The sequence below is a fragment of the Lissotriton helveticus genome, chromosome 2_2 (genome assembly GCF_964261635.1).
Source record: "Lissotriton helveticus chromosome 2_2, aLisHel1.1, whole genome shotgun sequence".
Classification (NCBI taxonomy): domain Eukaryota; kingdom Metazoa; phylum Chordata; class Amphibia; order Caudata; family Salamandridae; genus Lissotriton; species Lissotriton helveticus.
The window spans coordinates 256525086-256547118 of NC_136060.1; the positions used below are offsets into that span (position 1 = coordinate 256525086).

A 22033-nucleotide genomic window follows, 5' to 3' on the forward strand; every position below is an offset into this window, starting at 1 on the left:
AACTCTGTTGTTTGCAAGTTCACACAACAATGTTGCAATTGAACTCTGAACTCTCAGTGCACCTGCATATCCAGTGCATTCTTTCATTTAATGATTTTTTATTGACCACTCAAAATACATCTTTCAAAGAACACATCCGTGCACCCTAACTTTTTGTTTTCAGCAATCAAAATCCACCAATCACTGTTACTGCTTCATGAACACAGAAACTCCACAGTTTTTTTCATTTCAAACTCTCATTTTTTCAACTGCCATTTCATTGCCACACTTCATCTGACAGCAGGAGAACCTTCTCTCACCATGTTTTCTGTCTGGATTGTTGGTCATAGTTATATTCACTGGGCTCAAAGGTACGTTGAAAGCAGGAATTTACCTAACCTCAATTTACAAGATGTGGAAATTAAGTGGTTTGGCCACAGAGGATTAAAATGTCACCAATTGATACCATTGGTGAAAACCTTTATGCATTTGCCCAAACCTGACCTGTTAATTGTGCACTGTGGAGGTAATGACTTGGGCACTTTGACTGGTGTAGGTCTGGAAATGCTTTTAAAGGACACCTTTGAGCAATTAATGGCACTTTTTCCTCAGACTGCCTTGGTATATTCAAATATATGCCAAAGACAGAAATGGAGGTGGTCAAACCAATTTTGTCCACAAATTGAGAAGTCGAGGAAGCATGTAAACAAATCTGTTTCAGCTTACATGAGAGACCATGGAATGGGCTCCCTATACAACAATAACTTGCGTTACTACATGCAAGATATCTACAGAGGAGATGGAGTTCACTTCTCAGATGAGGGCAACAGAATTTTCACTCTGAATTTAAGAATGTGCATTGGTACCTACTTATAAGTACCTAAATGTACCATAAACCCAAAAGCTCTTCTCAGAGCTACCCTACATCTGATCACTCACAATTATTATTTAACTCTAACATTTTTCACTAATTTTCAACAAAATACGCTACCGGGGCCGCTACCCGGTACGCGAACCGGGAGCTAACCTCGCGAAATTTTTTTTTAAAATGTTTTTTTTTCGCACATATAAGCCTCCTCAGCCACCCTCAGAAAACCTAGGGGGTCAAGATAACTCTACCGTGCCCCCTTCTACCCATTCTGAACATTATTTGCCCTCCATCTTGTATCTTAATTCGACCGAAACACAAAATGGTGGACTCCCGGAACGCTTAAGGTCCGCGAACCGGGGCGCTCAACAGTTCGCGTACCGGGTCGCTCCCTGGGAAGCGCACCATCAAAAAAGGTGGGAAAGTAGTTCACACAAAAGCCACTTGAGACAATTTCACCAAATATAGATTAGCTCATACTACATACCAATCCCTACCATTTTCACAAATTTGATTGGAATTCCATTTAGCCATTTAGCCTGTAGACCTCTCTAAATACCGTGAGGTAAATTACTTCACAAAACACATCTGAAGTGTTGGAATTGACAACCAATTAAAATGTTACTTTCATTTTCTACTTTTTTTACCTGACATTTGATTGGTTATGTACCCGAATATATATAAAGGAAGAGAAGGAAACACAGCCATTTTGACTACTACTTCCTGGTGTACATTTCAATAGGATTTTCATTAATAACTTCAACTTCTTTTTAAAGGTAAGTTGTTATTTTTAAAACTGAAGTATATTGTGCACTTTAAGTTAATATGGCAAACTTTTTCTGTTAGTTATATACTATCCCTCTGTAGTACTTATAAATTTAGATACAATTTTTTATATTCCTACTTCCACTCTGATACTATACACTGCCCAAAGATAAATTCACTGTTAAAAACTGCCTATCTAAAATTAATCCCAACAGTGCCCTACCTCTACTAATATATATTTTTTTATGCAAATTTCAGGGAAAATGGAAAGCGAACAAAAAATTTCATTTGAAATTGTCCTTCCAGAGTCCAACACAGAAATCATTGATCCAAATGAGATTGAATTTATGGATGAAACTTGGGACCAAGAACTACTGCAATGTGTACAAGCAGTAGATAACCTCCTTGCAAATGAGGACATTTTACAACCTCAGAGACTACAATGTATATTCCATGATAATTATGAAATTTCTGACAATGAAATGTTAGAAAGTTTAATAAATTATGAAACACAATAAAAAATGCTTAAAAAATAAAAAAAAATAAAAAATAATCAACAAAACCAACAATCAATTAACATACAGCATTTGAAAAGTCTATCATTCATTTTTCATTGCAGTACGCTGCCCAGAACGCTTCCCGGTTCGCGGACCGGGCGCTACCCACGCAAAAAAACAAAAAAAAATTTATTTTTTTTTTGCCCCGCGGGGCCCTTTTAAAGCCTCCACATTAAACCTAAGGGGTCAGGGAGGATCTACTATGCCCCCTTATGGTTATTTCCACCTTTGTTTTGGCCTCCTTTTGTCTCTCAATCCTACCGAGAGACAAGATGGCGGCCGCTCTGGACTGTTTGGAATGTTTACAGACGCCGGATAACCAATCAGCTTCGCTACACGAAGTTTTGGTACGCGCCCCGGTCCGCGAACCGGGAGCTGCCCAGTCCGCTGTTACAGATATATATCTTTTTTTAAACGTTAATTTCTCAAAATCCACTGGAGCACATATATTGAGACCTACAAAAGGCACATCGGGCTACCAGTCTCTACAATTTTGCCAAGTTTCGTGCAAATCCATTCAGCCGTTCGGGCTAAAAGTGCGACAGACCGCCCTATGGAAAACTCAATGTTAAAAACACGTTTTGGGACCCCCCTTTTTTCTCGGCCCCCCCTTGACGAACCCCCCCCCAAATTTCCAGGGGTTGCTCAGAAACAAAATGTTCCATTTTCCAGAAAATTTCAGCCAATTCCGTCCACAAACGCCAAAGTTATTAGACATAGAATTTTCAAAAATCCCATAGGGAAAAAATCCTAACTATATATACCTACTGGCGACCGCCAGTAGGTAATATATATATATATACAACACTACCGTTATATATATAAAATCAAAGGGAAAAACCATCCAAGGGAATAAAAACATCCAAGGGAATAAAAAATTAAGAATTCTCACTATTCATGTGTATAACACACCCTTGCCCAGAACCAGTGATGGGTCATGGAACACAGTACAGATAAAAGCAGACTCATAAATGGACATGAAGTTCAGCATCAGTGTTATGGCCCCATGGACCTTCAGTACCAAGGAGGATAATCATGTGTGATTCACATTGGCGCAATTCTAATTCCCTATTACCTCTACGTGGATGCCCTTTAATGTGTTTCAAACCATAATACTGAAAAGAGGTCATGACACCTTGATGCTGGTCCCAAAAGTACTTGGCCATGGGGTAGGTGCGATCTTGATGTTTAATCGCCCTAATTTGTTGCAAAATCCTATGTTTTAACCGATTGATGTTTTGCTCACATAGCACAATTCACAGCCACATTCCAATACATATACAATGTATCCTGTATCCCAGGTGATCAATTCTTTGATTTTGATCGTCCTACCCTCAAATGTCTAATATTCGGTACAGTTCAGTCCATATTTACAAGCCTTGCATAATGGCAAATATTCTGAAACCCAAATTTCTTGCGGTCAGCCAGTTGGATTCTGGATAATACATATATCTGGTTAATAAGTCCCCCAATCAGGGTGCCTTATGATATGTGATCTTGGGGTGCTGACCAACTACATCTTTCAGATGCTCATCGTGTTTCAAAATGTGCCAGTTCCTATTGAGCAAGGAACTAATCAAACTGCGTTCCATCTTGTATCCCATAAAAAAAGTATAGTTTGGTCCTAGTCTCCATTTGCCTCACCTATTAGAGCAGATGAGGCTTGAATGTTCAACAGCTGTTCCCTGTTTTTTGTTAAAACCCTTTGTTTGGCTTCTCTAAGGACCCTCATTGGATACCCCCTTTCTGCAAATCTCATAATCATCAACTTGGCTTCATTTTCAAATAATTCATCAGTCAAACAAATACTGCGGATAACAGGGGTGTCCACTATTACCATGTAACATCGAGTTACAGGCAGTCTTTTTTTTTTAAACACCATGGTTTGTGATGAGTCACCAGCCACTTGAAATTTTACATCCAGGAAATCAATCTCTTGCAAGCTCCAATTCACAGTCAATTGTATATTGTAGGGGTTGGCATTGAGAATCACAATGTATTCACATAGAGATGCTTCATCACCCTTCCATAAAATAAAAAAATCGTCAATAAAATGTACCCACATAGCAATCTTGTTGGTATACTCAGTATTGGTTTCTTCCCAATCGACCTCTCTTCTCACCATTGTATGTAGATATTAGCATATGTGGGTGCGAAGGCAGCCCCACCGCAGTCCCCTGCTTTTGGAGATATATTTTCTTGTCAAAAAGGAAGATGATGTGGGTTAGACAGAAAGAGAGCATGGTGAGAAGCATTATGGTGTGTTCAGTGAATGCCAGAGCCCTAGATCTCAAAAAGTAACGACAGGCCCCTATCCGAAATTGATGCAAAATGAATGTATAAAGGGCACAAATACCTAGTGTTACCATGATGTAACCACTGACCAGTTGTTCACCTTTCTTAAAAAAACATTAGTGTCCCGTATGTAAGAAGGAAGGCCGGTGACATAGTGACAAAGAAATAGATCCAAAAATCTGAAGGTGTTTTCCAACCGGGACCCATTCATTCTACCTATCGGTCTACCAGGAGGTTCCTGAAGACTTTTATGTATCTTTGGCAGACAATATATGAGCGGCATCCTAGGATGGTCAGTTTTTAAATATTGAAATTCCTCCTGTGATAGCAGTCCCTGTTGCGCCCAACCCTCTAGCAAGATGTCTTTTGTTTTTTTGTTTTGTTCCTCATCTCCACCATGGTACTAATCTGTCGAACTTACGGACAGGCTGATCTGGCTCATAGTGTGACTGACAAGCTGCCTCAGGGGCTGGTAGGGCTATATTCGATACCCTCTAGCAAGATGTTGTATTGTTTTTTATAATCTTTGATAAGATTGATTCTTAGTTCTTGATAGTGATCCTTGACCTTGAGTTGCTTTTTCATTTCTTTGGTATGTTTGGTTGGTACTTAAAACAACAACATTCCCACCCTTGTCTGAAGGTTAGATGATGATGGCCTTGTTGTCCTGTAATGCATTTAATTCAATCTTGTGCCGAGAAATTACTCTGATTCTTTTGTCGTCATGTTGTTCTCAGTTTGTTGATGTTATCAATTAAAAACGTCATGAAAGATGTCAACAAAATTACCCGTTGGCAATTGAGTAGCTACTATCAACAGATTGATCCATAGAAAATCCTATTTGATTAAGCGAAGAAACATCCATGATTTCAGACGCAGCATCCGGATTGTGAATTTCTTCACCTGTATCCAAGGCATTCATTTCCAGAATACTAGAGATGTCCCTAACAGTGAAATCAGTGAATCCCTCCATCACTGATGCATTGCAAAATATTTACATAATTTCACTTTTTGCACAAACTTGTATGCTTCAATCCGTAGATTGACAAAATGAGGTCCTACCAAGGGGCAAAAGCTTAAACCATAATTAAGCAGCTTCATATGGCCAGATCTTAGCATTATGCCGGAGATGTTGACAACTGTGTTTGTGGTTGTCCTCCATTACAATGGGAGACCTTGTACTTATGTTTCCTTCACCTCTTTCACTTTCGCCTTACCTTTTCCTTTTGCCCCTACTCGTTTTACATTGCCTTGTGTTCCTCCACGATTTTGTCCTCTCCCTCTTTGGGGCGTCACCACCATTTATATTCAATGAAAAAGCTAAAGGTTGCAGTGTTTTTACAGTTAAGTGCAGATTTCTCTTCTAGAAAACCATTGAAATTCTTCAGGTACCTGACCTAACTATAACTTACGCCGCCGCAATGACCCCACATATTACATCACTCGTGACATGGTCAGTGGTATCACTGATGACATATCAAATGACATCACTGATGACATCACTGATGAGATCATTCAGTGAGTGTGATTCGTAAATATTTCTGAGACTTAAAGACTTATACTAGGATACTGTATAAGTTAAATTACTATTCTTTCTGTACTACTATAGGGTGATACTCTTTCTAACATGTTATCTGAGCAGCTGTGAGACTGTCTAAATCTGTGTGCTAGTGTCTGTCTGAGTTGTTTGAGTTTGTGAGTGGCTGTATGGGCAAATAAGTAGGTGTGTGAGTAGCTGAATGGGTGAGTGACTGTGTGTGTGGATGGCTGTATTGGTGAGTGAGTAGGTGTGTGAGTGGCTGTATGAGTGAGTGAGTGTCTGTGTGAGTAGCTGTTTGAGTAGATCAGTGGCCATGTTAGTAGCTGTATGGGTGAGTGAATAGCTGTGTGAGTGGCTGTATTTGTGAGTAAGTGGGTGTGTGTGTGGCTATATAGGAGGGTGAGTTGCTGTATGAGTGACTGTATGGGTGGGTGAGGGGTGTGTGAGTGGATGTATCGGTGACTTAGTGGCTGTGTGAGTAGCTTTATGAGTAAAGGAGGGGTGTGTAAGTGGGTGAGTGGCTGTTTGAGTGAGTGTTGAGTAGCTGCTTTGTATAGTCAGTATCTGTATGAGTGGCTGTATAGGTGAGTGACTGGGTTTGTTAGTGCTTGTTTCGATGCGAAATGGGTTTGTAAGTGGCTTTGTGAAAAGGGAATGTATGTGTGAGTGGCTGTATGGGTGAGTGAGTAGCTCTGTTAGTAGCTGTATGAGTGAGTGAGTGGCTGTATGGGTGAGTGGTTATGGGAGTAGCAGTATGAGTGAGCCAGTGGGTGTATATCAGCAATTGTATGAGTCTGTAAATGGGTGAGTGGTTTTGTAGAAGAGTGAGTGGGTGCATGAGAGGTTATATGGGGATATGAGTGGGTATTTTAGTGATTCTGTGGATGATGTCATTAGCAATGTAATTTGAGATGTCATCAGTGATGTCATAAGTGATGTCACTGACCATGTCATGAGTAATATAATATGTAAAGTCATGAGCAGTGCATTGCAGGGAAATAAGTTAGAGTTAGCTCAGGTAACTATAACTGCTGACTGTCAATGGTTTTGTGCAAGTAAAATCTGAGCCTAACTATAAAGTCAGTTTAAAACAAATTCTGTTTCTTAACTATAAGGTCCCTGTAATCTTTGTTTTTTTCAGTGAATTTCTATGTTTTTTTAATTCTATTTCATAACTATAACATCCCTGTAACTTTTGTTTTTTTATTGGATTTCTGTTATTCTCCTATTTCCTAACTATAACATCCTTGTAACCTATGGTTTTTCAGTGAATTTCGATGGTTATTTAATGTTATTTCCTAACTATAACGTCCCTGTAACCTTTGTTTTATTTTAGTGAATTTCTACATTTCTTTATTGTTATTTCCTAACTATAACGTCCCTTTAAACTTTGGATTTATTTTAGTGAATTTCTAAGGTTTTTAAAATGTTAGTTCCTAACAGTAACCTGCAACCTTTGTGAGTGGGTGTGTAATTAGCTGTTGAGGTCAGTGAGTGGGTATGTGGGTGGCTGTATGGGCATGCGAGTGGTGTATAGGTGTGTGAGTGGGTGTGTGAGTGTCTGTATGGGTCTGTGCATGAGTGCCCGAATGGTTCTGTGAGTGAGTGCATGAGTCTCTGAGTGAGTGAGTGAGGGAATGGGTGCATATGTATCTAAGTGGGTCTGTGAGTGGGTATGTGAGTGTCTGTGTGGGTCTGTGAGTGGGTATGTAAGTGTCTGAGTAGATTTGTGAGTGGGTGCGTAAGTGCCTGAATAGGTCTGTGAGTGGGTATGCAACAATGCCAGTGGGTCTGTGAGGGAGTGTGTGAGTAAGTGACTGGGTCTCTGAGTGGATGTGTAAGTGTCTGACTGGGTCTGTGAATAGGTGTGTGAGTATCTGAATGGGCCTGTGAATATGTGAGTGAGTCTGTGAGCGGGTGTGTGAGTATGTGAATAGGTCTGTTAGTAGGTGTGTGAGTGTCTGAGTGGGTCTGTGAGTGGGTGTCAGAGTGTGAGGAGCTCTCTCTGGGTGTGTGAGTGTCTGAGTGAGTTTGTGAGTGGGTGTGTTAGGCTCTGAGTAGGCCTATGAATGGGTGTGTGAATATCTGAGTGGGTCTGTGAGTAGGTGCATGAGTGTCTGAGTAGGTCTGTGAGTATGTGCATGAGTGTCTGAGTGGGTCTATGAATGGTTGTGTGAGTGTTAGAGGGTTCGTGAGAGGGTGCATGAGTGGGTCTGTGAGTAGATGGGTGTGCCTGTGTGGAATTGTGACTGGGTGTGTCAGTCTGAGTATGTCTGTGAGTGACTGTGTGAGTGAATGCATGAGTGTCGGAGAGGGTCTGTGAGTGGGTATATAAGTCTCTGAGTGGGCCTGTGAGTGGGTATGTGAGTCTCAGAGTAGGACTGGAAGAGAGTGCCTGAGTCTCTGAGTGGGTGTCTGAGTGGGTGTAAGAGTATGAGTGGCTCTCTGAGTGAGTACTAAGCCTGGGCATAGCTCTCGGAGTTTCACTCTGCGGAATTCCGCATAGTTCTGAAAAAACGTTGTGGTATTCCGCAGAGTTCCGTGAGTGGGGGTAGTTCCAAGTCTCCTGACTCCTGAGCACTTGAGAACACAAAAGATATCATAAATCAATTGTATCAACTTAAAGAAAATATCTTTGACTTTATATACATCCACTAGGTGGCAGTAAAATACTAAAGTAAATCATTGTTTCCACTTTCCTCCCTACTAAAACGGCAGAGAAGAGCAGCAGGCAACCATCCCTGAATGATAAGGGAAAGAACGTGCTCAATCTGTGCCAGTGCATATATTATATACATGCAAATAGTTTTATGCTGAAAACCTAAACAAGAGATGACCCGTTCTGAAGCTGTTTTCTGAATTTTGCATAGGCGCACCTACATCATGGATTTCAAATTCAATTGAACTTTGTAGGATGACATGCCATGTAATATGTTGTCCATCTCCTCGTTTGGTCTGCCTGCAAGGCTGACTGACACGACTCTTCATTCATATGCTTTGTTGGGTCGGAATTTGATCCAATGCTTCTGTGCCTTTCACATTTGACTTGAGGCATGAGGTAATTCCCCCAGGCCCCTAACCATGGTCCCACAATCAACACAACAGAAAACTCAGTGATAAATAATTAAAGGATGGAGGGCAAGGGAGACCTCGATTAACCCCTGCTGGGCTGAGGAATTTTATCTTTGGCTTCTCAAATGTGAAGTCGTTGCTCTGAGTCAATGATCAATGCGACACTCAGTAGTGTCCTCTGCTCTCTCACAGAAATCAGTTTTGATACTTAATGTCACCCTTTGTCCCGCCCCCTCCTGTTTCTATTGGGAATTACCTCTTCCGCGCAGAGTGAGGAGCCCTGTGCCTTTTAAAAGCCCTCTCTTTTCCATTATGAGTTTGCGCTCCCTGGGCCTGTTACCTTGAAGATCAGACTCGAAGAGGCTGCTGTAATGTGATGTCACCTGCTGCGATACTATTGCAACAGTGGGACAAGAATTACTGGCTTTCCTGTAGAGAGTGGTACCATTGCCGAACGAGATTCTGATCGTGCTGTGCTAACCACTCAATGAAATGGCTTTCAGTGTTTGTGGCTTAAGTTTGAAAGCGGTGGGAATGCTACGGTTGGAAAAGTTGTCAACTTTATGGGGGCAACTTTTGCCTAGAGGCCCAGTTTTCTCATAAATGGTGTGTGCTTCAATATTTTCAAATACACATGGGCTGGTATGCCAGTAGCGATGGTTTGAGGTTTTCAGACTCGCGCCCTTCAACAGCTGTTACGGAAATTAAAGGAAAGCGTGTGGAGTGCTCTGTGCAAGCTTTTCCCCCTTCTCCGTCCCCTGGAAAACTACGGGAAAACAGGTTATGTACATGGTGGCATGTTTTGTCCTATTTAAAAACTAAATAGCATTGAACAGCAATGGTTTTGCAACAAACCAGTATAGGGTTTAAAACAACACAGACCTGTAGCACGGTGGAGCACCAGTAAACTCCACCATGCGATGGAGGTAGAGTTTTTGCTAAACTCCACATTCTAAGCGGAGTTGCAAAAACTCAGTGAACTCCACCCCCGGAGCAGAGTTTCCTGCACAGGCTTAGTAAGTACATGAGTGTCTGTGTGAGTATTTGAATGTTTTTTATTTAAATTGAAGATATTCGGGAGGAGGAGCTACCCGCGCATCCGAGATGGCTGCGTGAGCACAGGGCTCCCGAGGACCCTCGCTACCTCCCGCATTTATCCTGGATAATATCCTGATTTGATGGAAGGTCATTGAAGACACAACCCGGCTGATGTACTAGCAGGTTTTTGGGTCAGAATCTGACGCAGGGTCCCCGAGCTTTGCCGTCTTGAAATTTGTGGCCTTCTCCATGGAACAGCCTGGACCTTGAGTTGGAGCAGTGCCCAGGTCGTAATTTAACAACAACGGCTTGAGGGGATCAGACCACAGCCTCACTTCACTTTCGGTTTCGTTTCTCCAGCGCACTGTCTCCTATCTGTGGTGTGTCTGTTGATCGGACGAGCTCTGCTGCCAGCTCATCGAGCTTAGAGCTCGCGACTCTTTGGCTGTGGACTCAAATTGGCCCAACTTCGCCTCCTGTATTCTTGTGTGTGAATTTTAAGGAGCCATTTGGACCAGATCCCAAGCCTCCCTCCGGGGCACCCGGCTCGCCATGACGGGCAAGCCCGAGGGTAAAAAACGGAAAGTCAAGAACACTATCCATGGAGGTTCAACCCAGACAAATGTCATGGATCGCTACACACTTTCTAAAGGATCCCCTGGTGGCGCACCTAAGGCCCGGGAGGAGGCTGTCGACGATCCTGCTGCATTGGCGGAATTAACGCTTCAAGACGTGATGGGCGCCATTGCTGGTATTCAGTCTTCCATTGGCCAACAGTATGAAGCCCTGGCTCTGAAGTTGGACACGGTGGCTATTGATGTCAACCTCATTCGGACTGATTTGGCCAAGACGAACGAGAAGGTGAAGTCATTGGATCTAAAGACGTCCAGCCTAACCACGGATGTGTCCGACTTGCAAACAGAAGTGCGCAACCTTAGATCTGCTAATGACTTTTTTGCTCGTCGCTTGGAGGATTTTGAAGGCCGTGCACGGCGCAACAACGTGCGTATTATTGGGGTCCCGGAAGATTCTAGTTCACTCGCCACAGATCTTCGAGTGGAGGACCTCATTCTTAATCATCTTGCACCCAAGGGCCTGAGTAAATTCTTTGCCATCGAACGTGTGCACAGAGTGCCAGGGGGACAGGTGAAGCCCGGTTCCCCCCCCCCGTCCGATTATTGCACGGATTTTCAACTTCAGAGATCGTGACGCCATTCTGCAGGCGGCACGGACAAGCGGCCCTACGCAGTTCGAGAACGCTGCTGTGAACTTTTATCCGGACTTTTCTCAATCGGTCCAGAAACAACGAATGGGATTTCAAGGGGTGAAACGGCGACTAAGAGACATGGAACTAAAATACGCTATGTTATTCCCGGCCCGACTGCATGTTGAATATGACAATCGAACATTCTTCTTTGTCAGGCCTGAGGAAGCGAGTGACTGGTTGGACACTTTGCCGGCTCGCCATGCTAGCCAGGAACATGCTGGTGGTGCTGAGGGAGGACTGATGGACCAAGAATGATTATGGTGCCTGTGTCCGGAACACTGTTCAACGTATCCAGCTGAGGCTCACTGACTTCCTTGATCATTCCATTCGTACTTGGGAGGTGGCGGGGATGGCGGGGCCCCTTTCCTCCTCTGGGGTTCTCTTTGTGTAGATTAGTTCTTTGTTTGTAATTGTTAGGGCGACAGGCACGCTGCAAATTGGGGTGGCTTTCGAGTCGGTGCAGGGGTGCAGGGTGGGGGGTAGTTGTGTTGGGGAACTTGGGGTGAGGGGGGTTCATGTTTTGGGATTGTTTGTTTTTTCTTTCTCAAGGCAAGGTACTTTCATTAACTTTGACATTGGTGTGATGCTCGTTTTGCGATGGGAGTTCATTGTGGATCTGGATGGGGGTAGAGGGTTGAGGGTATTATGCTGGAATGTGAATGGGTTGGGTGACCGTATAAAGAGAGGGGTGGTTATGCAGCTGTTGCGGCGCCTTTCGCCTGATGTCGTTTTGCTACAAGAGACACACTTGATAGGAAATACTTGTCACGCTCTTAATAGACGGGGTTATCGTCTTGCTGCCCATTCTGGATTTACATCTAGTTCTAGAGGAGTGGGTATTTTGCTCAGGGTTTCCCTCCCCCTCGAGGTTGACGATGTGATCCTTGATGCCAGGGGTCGATATGTTGCACTTGTTGGGCGGTGGGAGGGAAAACCAATTTCGTTGGTGTCGGTGTATGTCCCTCCGGGCTTACAATCCACGACATTTACGGACCTGGGGCGGATGGTTCTGGGTCTCCCGGAGGGTGTTTTGATACTGGGTGGTGATTTTAACTCCGTCATTTCTGGCAGAATAGACCGCTATCCGCCCCGAGATCTTCCTGCTGCGCAATCCTGGTTGGGTGACTTCCTGGAAACATTGGGACTTATAGGTTGTTGGAGACTAATGCATCCAGAGCAAGCACAGTTTACTTTCCATTCGGGTGCTCATGGTAGTCTTTCTAGATTGGATTATATCCTGATACCGGCTGCCCTGTCCCCTTCGATTGGAGAGAAAAAAACACTTGGCCCGGGGTATATCAGATCATTCCCCTATTTGGTTTCATTTTAATCTTAACATCGGGGCAGAAGGGAGGGTGGCCCCGATTAACCCCTGGTATCTTCTTAACCCTAAGACTCGCACTGAATTGATTAAATCATTTGATCTGTATTTTACTGAGAATGCTGGTTCTGTATCCTCGCCTGTTTCGTTATGGGAAGCTTTTAAGACTGTGATCCGGGGACAGGCATTGTCTTTGGTGGGGTGTGCAAAGAAATGTAAGAATGAGGCCATTGTTCAGCTCGAGACTGAAATCACAGACCTGGAGACTGCATTGGAACGAGAGGTCACTCGAGAGGCATTACATGTCCTCCGCCTTAAACAACTAGAATATAAAACTCTGGTTACTGATGCGGCAAAGATGATGAGTAGGGAACAGCAGGGACGGCTATATGATGTGGGTGATAAAGCAGGAAAATTGATTGCCTGGCTGGACAGAAGGGAGAGAGCGAGTCGAGTGGTTCCGGTGGTTGAGACATGTGGTGGTGTGCGTGTAACGGACCCTGTTGAAATTGTTGAATGCTTTGCTGATTATTTTCGAAAGGTCTATACCTCGGTGTCCGACAGGCCCGAGGAGGATTCGCAGTTGTTGCTTCGAGATATAGCACTTCCATGTTTGTCGGAATCGGATCGGGACTGTTTGGATGCCACGCCCTCTGTGGATGAGGTGGCTCTCGCGCTACGCTCCATTCGTTCCGGCAAAGCTCTGGGTCCCAACGGCCTTCCTATTGAACTGTATAAATTACGCCCTGATACTCTAGCTCCCTATCTCCGTGATATGTTTTTGGCTGCGCGAGACAGTGGCTCCCTCCCTAGAGATCAGCGTCTTGCTACCATTGTGGTGATCCATAAGGAGGGCAAGCCAAGGGAGCTTTGCTCGTCTTAAAGACCCATTTCGCTCTTAAATGCGGAGCCTAAGATCCTCGCTAAACTCCTTGCTAATCGTCTGATTACGGTTATTAGCGACCTGATTCATCCCGATCAATCGGGTTTTATCCCGCACCGTAACAGGGCATTAAATTTGCGGCGTTTGCATGGTGTTCTCGCGAGGGCCCGGACGCTGCGTGAACCGGCCATCTTGGCGTCCTTATACGTCACGATGGCCTTTGATACAATCGAATGGTCTTATCTCTGGACGGTACTCGCCAAGTTTGGATTCGGCGCTGGTTTTATTGGTTGGGTCAAACTCCTGTATGAAACGCCACTGGCACAGGTGGTGGTCAATGGCCGTGTCTCCGTGCCTTTTACTCTTGGGAGGGGCACGCGGCAGGGTTGTCTCGCGCTACGCTCCATTCGTTCCGGCAAAGCTCTGGGTCCCAACGGCCTTCCTATTGAACTGTATAAATTACGCCCTGATACTCTAGCTCCCTATCTCCGTGATATGTTTTTGGCTGCGCGAGACAGTGGCTCCCTCCCTAGAGATCAGCGTCTTGCTACCATTGTGGTGATCCATAAGGAGGGCAAGCCAAGGGAGCTTTGCTCGTCTTAAAGACCCATTTCGCTCTTAAATGCGGAGCCTAAGATCCTCGCTAAACTCCTTGCTAATCGTCTGATTACGGTTATTAGCGACCTGATTCATCCCGATCAATCGGGTTTTATCCCGCACCGTAACAGGGCATTAAATTTGCGGCGTTTGCATGGTGTTCTCGCGAGGGCCCCGACGCTGCGTGAACCGGCCATCTTGGCGTCCTTATACGTCACGATGGCCTTTGATACAATCGAATGGTCTTATCTCTGGACGGTACTCGCCAAGTTTGGATTCGGCGCTGGTTTTATTGGTTGGGTCAAACTCCTGTATGAAACGCCACTGGCACAGGTGGTGGTCAATGGCCGTGTCTCCGTGCCTTTTACTCTTGGGAGGGGCACGCGGCAGGGTTGTCCGTTGTCCCCGCTCCTCTTTGCTTTGGCGTTGGAGCCACTCGCCGCTTGGCTACGGTGGGAACCTTCGCTGAAGGGTATACGCTGGATGCCGGAATTTGAAGATCGCATTTCCTTATACGCGGATGATGTTTTATTGTACCTCACCTCTCCCCAAAAATCGCTCAACGTATTGTTTGACGTACTTAACTCCTTCGGGAAGAACTCGGGCCTTATCATTAATTGGTCGAAATCCTACATTTATGTACTTGCGGGTGATGTCCCTCATTTGCCGCGGGGCTGTCCCATCCAGTTGTCGCAGTCTGGCTTTAAGTAATTGGGTGTGTTTATCTCGTTGGATCCGGCGGTTCGCTATGAACGCAATTTACTCCCCCCGCTTCAAAGGTTGCGCTCCCATGTAGCGCGTTGGCGTAAATTACCGTTATCTCCCCTAGGGCGTGCGGCTCTTTTTAAAATGATGTCCTTACCGCGGTTCCTATACGCACTTCAGAATAGTTTCGATGTCATCCCATCGAAATATTTTCGGGAAGTAGAATCGTTGCAGAGACAATTAATATGGTACGGACGTTCCCGCATCGCTCTTCCAAAATTGACACTTCCCTGGTATGATGGCGGTATAGCGCTCCCGGATATTCGTCGATATTATTGGGCCTCCCACCTTGCTGCCATCAACCACGGGATGTATGGCCCGGCGTTGAATCCAGCATTTGAAATGGATAAGTGGCTGCTCCCGGGTGGTGATTACTACAGGGCTCTTTATTCGGGACCCTCGCGTTTACAACTCTCGGGACCTACCTCTATAGCCGTGCGGGTATGGCATAGCGCAACGGCGGCTATGGACTGGAGTGATAAAATAACTGGTGCGACTCTGCTCTATGCCTCTGCGAAGTTGGGTGGACTATGGCAGACGAAGGGATTTGATAAATGGGACACGATCGGTATTAGTAAGGTGCGTGATCTCTGGGTTAAAGGAGAGGTGAAGACCTTCTCGGATCTGCAAGTAGAGTACAAGCTGAATGACAGGGAAAAGTTTCGTTATGTCCAGGTACGCCATGCTCTGCACTCTGTGTTGCCAGTGGGTAGTGATATTCCGGAATCCTCCCCCCTCGAAGATCATATACTAGACGGTCATGTGCCGGACAGTACTATCTCATTGTTCTATAAGAAAATGATTAATGACCGATCGAGTCTGCTTGATCGCCTTCGTGCAGCTTGGATTGCTGATGGTATTGAACTTGATGATGAGGACTGGCAGTCCGCGATCTCCTCTCCCAGGGAGGTGGCGATTCCGGCCCGCCTCCGTCTGGTCCAACTCAAGATCCTCCACAGAATCTATGTCACCTGTCCCCATTTGATCCATATGGGCTACTCTACAGATGGCATGTGTAGGCATGGGTGTGGTCTCCTTGGCACCTATCTCCATATCATATGGGAATGCCCTGAGGTGATGCGATTTTGGAAACGTATACATGAGGTGATGGATGAAGTAACGGGTGTTGTAATGATGCCGGAAGCCCGGCAATGTTTATTGAATGTGTGGGGTCCGAATGATTATGACGTATCGCAGCTTCGGTGGGTGACTCTTGCCAATATGGTTGCGAAGTGGGATATTGCACAGTTGTGGGGGTCCCCGAGGCCGCCTACAGTGACTGCTTGGAATGGAAAGAGAGTCTGGACTGGTGCATGTTCAGAGAGAAGACAGTGTATACGGCAAGAGGCAGACCCAAAAAATGGGGGAAGATTTGGGACCAGTGGAACTCATACCGTGGAGATATCTGTACGCCCCCACTCACTGCGATTCCTAGTCTTTCCCAGTCGCCCTGACCACATTCCTTCTAGCTGTGGTGTACTGTGCTGTTCATATGCAATTCTGCCTTTGGCACCCTCCCCTCATCTGTATTCGAAAAACCTTTCTCCTGTTGACATGTATCTCCCGTCCTCCTTGAGCGCAGACCTAATGGCTGTATTATTGCTGTATTGCCTTGATTGTATGTTTGATGTGTTGTTTCCTTTTGTTTTATATAATAAAAAATAAAAAAAATTAAAAAAATTGAAGATATTCGCTAATACATTACGAGTGGGTCTGTGAGATGGTGTGTGAGACTCTATGGGTATGTGAGTTGTGCGCAAGTTTGTTATTTTACATTTGTAAATTACATCTAAATTATGGCAATATGACTGTGGCTGCAAGTTTTATCTGAATTATTTTGAGAGCGGTATTCCCACATGTTGAAATTCATCCACTATATATGTTAAGAAGTGGAATGCATCATACCTGCAAGTCTAATCAATTATTGCTGATAAACTTGGGGGCGTGGCTTGCTGTGCCGCAGAATGGCTGCTCCTTGAGCGAGCTGCGCCGGCCGAGACATAATCCTGAATTGATCCGGGCATATACAGGAGACAAACTTTTGTATTCATAGCTTCCTTGGAAGCGGAAACTCTGCGTCAACTTATGGTGTGATTCCCTGCAGCTGACGCAGCCTAAGTGGCGAGATATGAGTCCCGGAGTAGTGTAAGCGGATGAGGGAAGGTGGCGGGGGAAGCGAGACGCGGCGGCCTCATCTACTTTAGCCCGAGGCTTGAGGTGGGCCTGTGAAGTACTCTGTGACATCCCCGGAGCACTACAAATACGGACTGGCAGAGGAGCAATAGCGGACCCGTAGGCACTGCGGTGAACTAGTGAAGGAGTACTGAAGCCCCCGGCCGCAATCTGGACTGCGGGACGTGACTTATCCTGATGGGTGATGCCATTTTGTCGGGGATGTCTGGGAGCTCCTCTGACCTGTTGCAGAGGAGACGGATGCGGGTCTGGCCTGGGCAGCAGTGCCACTGTGGCGGGCACGAACTGATGTGCATATTGTGAAGTGCGAAGCAACTCAGGGATCATTTGTAGTATTTGGACGGTAAGTGACGCATCATCGGTGGGTGTTGCCTTATTTACTGTGACTGCGCAATCATCGGGAGGCCGGCTGGCATATCACGCCCCAAAGCAGGCCCGGGGCTATGCTGTGTGTGATGCTCTGCTCTGTGGTGACTGGCTGATTCACTCCCAGCTTCCTTCCTGTGCATGTGGAGTGCAGGATCTCCGGACACACCAGCACTGGCTGTGGACAGGTGGTTGCCAGGCCGTGAACTGGAGCCAGATGTGGAGGCGATTCCTACTAGGCCTGAGGTGCTGCCTTACTGACAAGATCCTGTATTGGGCTGGAGGGGCTGATTCCTCGTCCCCCGCCTAAACACGTGCCAAATAAGATTAGGTGGGTGCTGGAGATATATAGGAGGCTGCCATTTACAAGTTGCCTGAGGTCGGGTGGTCAGAGGCTGAAAGCATGGTGTGGGGGCGAAGCAAAATTTTGTGGGAAGATACCATCGGTCCCCTGGGTTGTCATTGATACGCACACATTGTGGATTAAACATGGGCAAGCAAGATGCCAAACAACCCAAGATCAGCTTTGAGCAGCGCCACTCTACAAGGCAGACGGAATCAGACTCTGAGTCAGCCACTGGAGGGCCTTCTAAGGGCCCAATGGGCAATCAATGTGAAGACATTCGTATGCTCATGCTTGAAATGCAGTCCAGTCTTCGTACCATCAATGTCAAATTGGACACATTAACGGCCCAAATGGATCTGTGAAGACCCAGGTCGGAGTACATGAACAAAGGCTAGACGTGCTTGAAAACAAACAGACCGACTATCACGAGTTTCAGGTGGAGACGAAGGATCAAATATCGTAAATAGATAAGCTCTTGGGTGTGATCCGTGCCAAGAATAAGGATTTGGAGGCGAGATCATGCCGCAACAATCTACGCATCACAGGAATTCCGGAGACGATGGCATTTGCTAAAATGGAGGTATATGTGGCGGATTTGCTACGGGACCTGTTTGCTGCGCACCTTTCACCGGTCTTCACAGTGGAACGGGCCCATCGGGCTTTAGGCCCTAGACCCCCAGTTGGCTGTGGGAGAGTAGGGTCTGCTATCCTATGGTCACCCCAATTTTTGCTTTTTGCTTCACTGGTTTTCGACTTAATGTGGCTGTGGGCCTGCTAATCAGACCCACAGCCTGCTGTTCTCTCTCTAAATTCACAGACATGTACTATAGGTACATAACCAATTTGGTACTGGACACCTTGTCAGCCCCTGTACCATGCACTATAGGTGCTCAGGGCATAGGTGCATCCAAGGCCTACCAGGGGCTGCAGCATATCTTTTGCCACCCCTGGCTGGTACTTAAATCGACACAACTGGCTGTTCACACAGCTGGGGCAAGGTGGTGTAATCACCCCTTGCTTAGATATAGTATACCTATATCTAAACCTATATCTGGACACATATATACCTATCAGTCACTCCTATGGCAGGCCTTCACAATCCTGGCGGCAGAGTGCTTGGTTTTATGTGAGATGGTGCTCTAGCATGAGCTGAGCCTGTCTGCAGTGTTCGGAACCATTTCCTTACTGCTGTTCCAGTGATACTGCCATACCATATACTCTTAAGTGCATTATAATCCTTGCGGTTATTGCAACTCCGGTTTGGCTTTATCAAAACATGTCGTGTTTGGTGTCATACAACGTGGAATACTACCCCTCGCCAGTTCTGACGACGGGGGCAGCATCCCACCCCTTTAGGAGGGGAAGACATGTTACTTACTGCAAATGCGGTTAATCCAAACCAGAGCCCCAGCATCACAAAATGGATGCTGCTGCCACAGACACATGTCTGGCCTCCTGCTGCTGACCGAAACTCGACAGAGGAGGCTTGATCAAAGGATCTCCTGTCACAGGGAGGTGTCACACTACCCCAGACAGGAGATAGTGGATTGTAGCAGGGAGGGTTGAAAGAAACTAGACACTGCCTGGGGCACACCAGGTGTCACTGGGCAGATTCCAGTCAAACCGGTTCTGGGGCACTCCAGCCCCAGTCTTGGCAGCAAACTGGACAAAGGAAAGGGGTGTAACAACCCCCTTCCTGGGTCCCACCCATAGGAGGGACCTAGCAGGTAATCCAGCCCCCAGATTTGGAATATAGGTGGGAGCAGTGCCAATGCACATCCTGACTGAAACTTATGAAATGAAACTCTGGACCCTTCGACATCCTACTCGACGTAGGAGACTGAAGAATCTCCCTTGTGGTCAAGGAGTGACCACCCTGTGCAAACAGGCACCATCCAGCACCATCCAGCACCACGACGTTTGCTTTGTTGCAGTTCCCGCCAGAATTCGAGTGACAGAGATCAACAAGACCCAGCGTGCCTGCCTTCTAACAGCCCGATACACAGTCCCTGCAAAGCTGAGACCCGTGGAGGCGACCTGAAGCATGGGAGCGGCCATCTTGGAGGAACAACGAAGTGCTGACCGTGCAGCATCCGAGGCTCCCTCAAAGCTGTGCATTGGAGTTTGCGAAGCTCCAGCCCCGAGCAGCTTTTGCACCAAAGCTCATCCCTCCACACTTGACGAGTGCTGCGTGGGGCCCTTTTGTATTTTCCTGCTCGACGCGTTGGTCCGGTCGCTTGCCCGTTGGCTAGTGGCCCCAGAACTGACGAATCTACAAATTTACACAGCTAATCTGGTTGCTCCAGAGTGGCCCTCGCTCCCCTGAAAAGGAGCACCCGCTCTGACCTTGCTGGTCCGAGTGTTAAGCCATCTTCGAATCCTGCGTGGGTTGCCTTTGCCAAGGCCTGTTGACTCAGATCTTGAAACCGACACCGCCGACAGCGAGAGCCTTCATGGGACAGCTTGTGATTCACTCCAGGACATCCTCGGTGCCCCAGAGACCACGTGGCAGCGGAGAGAAGCTACACGACATCGACCTGATTGCGCCCGACATTGCCTGGTTCCTTCCTGGTCACTGGCTAGTGACCCAGACTCTGTCCCCTCTGCTTTCAGGTACTCTTCAACTTCGATCCACCCTTGGATCGCACCGTACACTTCTCTTCTGGACGCCTGCAGCATCTTCATCTCCAGGCACCCTAGATCTTCGTGACGAAACCCGACACATCTTCGCACCTGTGCACCCGCTTCCTGTGGGTGAGGTAACACTTGAACGCCGGTGCTCCTGTAGTGGTATACACCTCTAGTGTCTAACTCTAAAGTTTTGTCCTTATAGTCCAGTCGGAAGACTCTTAAAACTGTAATACGATAACTTTTACGCACCATTGACTTTACATTGGTGCAAGCCTGTGCTTCCCGCACTGCACCCGAATCCCGCGGGCTACTCCCGTCCTAACTGCTGTTAGTCCAGTGTAGTCCAAGCGATTCACAAGGCCCTGGGCCTTACCCCCGATCGATTAGTGATTGTTATACCACTTTATTGATATATGGTTTGAGTGGCCACCGGCCTCATCCAAAACGTGCAACTTGTCTATGTTATACTGTGCTTTTATTTAAACGCTTGTGCTTCATTGCTCATAAAGAGTAGTGGGGATTATTCTAAGAATAAATACATATATTTTGATAATATATAACTTGTGTGGTGTCCTTTCATTTGATATTACAGGATTGTATATGGTAAAACAGCTGGCTTCACATGTCCTCTTGAGTTAAGCCTTTAGGCTGCTTAGTCCATGCTACCACTAGGATAGCTTGTCTATAAGGTTGACTTACAACCACCTCCATAAGGGATTGTTTGGACTGATACAGGGTGCCCACAGAACTGTGGACATCATATACCAGGCCAACTTCTCACATTGGTGAGCAGCGGTACGGATTTGAGCTTGCTGTTGTTTTACCTTTGCAATCTTTTTATCAAATTGAAAGATCACATTAAGTACCATAGGTACATATAAATAAAAGCTTAGCATATTTAAGTTCTACTGAACTTAGTAGTTGTAGGTAGAAGGGCTTAGCACACTCTGACTACAACTCACTGGCAAGGTACAGTAGGAAAACACTTAGTGTAGGTAGGTGCATCACTTACACCACACTAGAGTCATGTCTGGCACAGGTGAAGCTACAGGCTCTCTACCTGTGGTGGTTGACCCTCCACAGGCAACCTCAGACTATGACAAATTCAGCCATAAGCTCAAATTCAGGAAGCTGAAAAAGGGTCACAACCCTACCATTCCTATCATGATAGCCATCCTGGAGAAGGATGACCTTGAGAAAGGCAGAATAGTCCCCTCAGGATCAGGAGAAGGAGTGCATCCCCCAGACAATGAGAACACCACCCCAGAAGAGGAGGAGGAGGAACCAGAGTCAAGTGATGAGGCAGACAATCATCAAGGGGATAACCAGGTACCAGTGGTAAGGCTTAGCCAAGCCAACTTGGACCTACATGGAAATGGAGAGGGCCAGCACCTCCCCAGAGTACATAACAGGATTCTCCCAGGCAATAGGAGAGAGAGAAGCCCTTCAAGGGATTTTCACATTTCTAGTGCCTCCAGAGAATCACAGAGAGGAATGACTTCCCCTCAAAGAAGAGAGCATAAGGCCAGGATGAGAGCAGTGAATCTCCA

General features: G+C 46.1%; 1 protein-coding gene across 1 annotated transcript in view; it reads left to right on the forward strand.

The window, feature by feature from the left end:
* Positions 1 to 22033, forward strand: part of LGI2 (leucine rich repeat LGI family member 2) — a 376870-nt gene that overhangs the window by 136507 nt on the left and 218330 nt on the right. The gene's annotated exons all lie outside the window — the stretch shown is intronic.